This window comes from Asparagus officinalis, chromosome 8, assembly GCF_001876935.1.
Source record: "Asparagus officinalis chromosome 8, Aspof.V1, whole genome shotgun sequence".
NCBI classification, from domain to species: domain Eukaryota; kingdom Viridiplantae; phylum Streptophyta; class Magnoliopsida; order Asparagales; family Asparagaceae; genus Asparagus; species Asparagus officinalis.
In genome coordinates, this window is record NC_033801.1 from 120645094 (window position 1) to 120647262 (window position 2169).

Sequence of the window (2169 nt, forward strand, 5' to 3'; positions counted from 1 at the left end):
TTGATCTCCAAGAGAATCCTCTAAATCTGATCTACTTCCCTCTCCGAACTGATTTGATTCCGCCCACCTTTGCTGCCAATTCCTCGTTCTAAAAAGCCAGCCTTTACTCAGTTGAGTTTGTTGAGTTTTTATAGGTGGATAAGAGGTTGCAACTGCCCTCTAAATCCGCTCCTATGTGGGCATGATTTCCTTAGATCGTGGAGAAAATGGTTCTGAAACCGTTCGACTCGTGTTTGAACGAGTCAAACGCCCAATCTGACGTTCAGGACCCTAACTTCGCGTCTTAGAATTGAGACGCGGAGTTGGGTGTTGACTGAACGTCAAAAACACGAGGGCCGCTCGCGTTTCGCCTGTTGCAGCTTGGAAACGCGGGGGTCGCCTGCATTTCAAGAATCATAACACGGGGATGAATTCTGCATCTTAGAAGGGGTTGGTTGACTTGTAACCTCTTCTGTAGAGCGTTGCAAGGACCGTTGTTCAGTAATCCTCGCTTTAGCTGTTGTGGGGTGTGAAAATTGTCAGATTGTAACTTTCACTGTTGATTGTGAAGACTGTTGAATAGAGTTTTCATCAGTTGTCAGAAGTGTCGTTGAATTGTAACTCTTCCCGCTCTATGTGAAAAGTCCTCCATTTTCAGCTTTCGTTTATTGACATGAAAGCTATCTGATTGTAACTTTCATTGTTAGAGCTTGATGGGGATCAGCTATCCCTTGTGATTTTTAGACAGCCTACACATTGTAATTTCTTTGATTAATAAGAAATTAATTGTGTGGCTCCCGAGGACGTGGGCAAGTTTGCCGAATCTCGTTAAATCTTGGTGTACTTTTCTCTATATTACGTTTTGTGCTATTTTAGGGGTTTAGCATAGCCTCAGATATTTTCCCAACAACTGGTATCAGAGCCTGAAACGATTTAGAGGAAGTCAGATTCAAGTGGGAGCAATGGCCACAGATAAAGCAAAAGTGAGATTAGAAAAGTTTGATGGAACAGATTTCGGATTCTGGAAAATGCAAATAGAGGATTATCTGTATCAGAAAAATCTATATCAACCCCTCTCAGGGAAGAAGCCGGATTTTATGAAGGAAGATGAGTGGAACCTTCTAGATAGACAAACTATCGGAGTTATCAGATTGACGTTAACTCATAATGTTGAGTTCAATATTGCGAAAGAGAAGATCACGGCGGATCTTATGACAACACTCTCTGTTTGCATCGAAAGTTGGTTTATTCATGGAACTCATTACAACTTCAATCGTTTACAACAAGTTCAAAAGAGCTAGTCTTTTTTATAAGACTTTTCTTACACGAATAAACAAAATAAAAATACAACTCTCTTCAAACACACGCATAGGGCGTTTATCACCCGCTGCATGCGTGAGATCTTTGTCTGTGCTAGGGACGCGTTACTCCGTGGACTGTCATGGATCAGATCCGGTTGACAGAAGGAAATTTTAATGCTCTTGCTTCATAAAGAAAACAATCGTATAAGTAAATAATCTCAACAAAGTGACATTACTACTCTTCTCGAGATCAAAACAAAGTCAGATCTCAAGGAATGATGAAACGAGCCTCAGATCATTCGAATAGCTCCCTCTTTATGCTGGAGTTCGCCAAGATCTGCTAGCCTTCCTCTGAAATTCGTGGTTCACTCTTCACAAAGACAGCACCTCGCCTCAATTTCAGATTCCCTGCGTATAGGACCCTAGGCTTGTATTTATAGGCTTTAGTTACGGTATTTTAGATAAGAACAAGTGATTTGGCCACAAATCTTCAGTTAATAATAGCCTAACCATGTTTAGGGATGATATCCAAGTAGTTGGGAGGCTCTAAAATAAACAAATCCTAAGAAAACATCAAAATATGTGTTTTCAGCGTTTCTGGGCGCGAGCCACCTTATGATGGCTCGGCACTGTGTGAGCCACCCTAGGGTGGCTCGGCCTTGGCCTGGCTCGGCACTGTGTGAGCCACCCTAGGGTGGCTCGGCCTTGGCCGAGCCACTTCAAGGTAGCTCGGCCTTAGCCAAGCAACTTAGCTTGGCCTAGTCGTTTTGATCCAACTCGGCTGCCAGGGGCTTCTACGGACTTTCCGGTATGGTCTTGTTTGTTGGCCTTCTTGTTTTGATGATGTTTAACAAATAATTTACCATTAATGTTGTTTGTCTAGTATTTG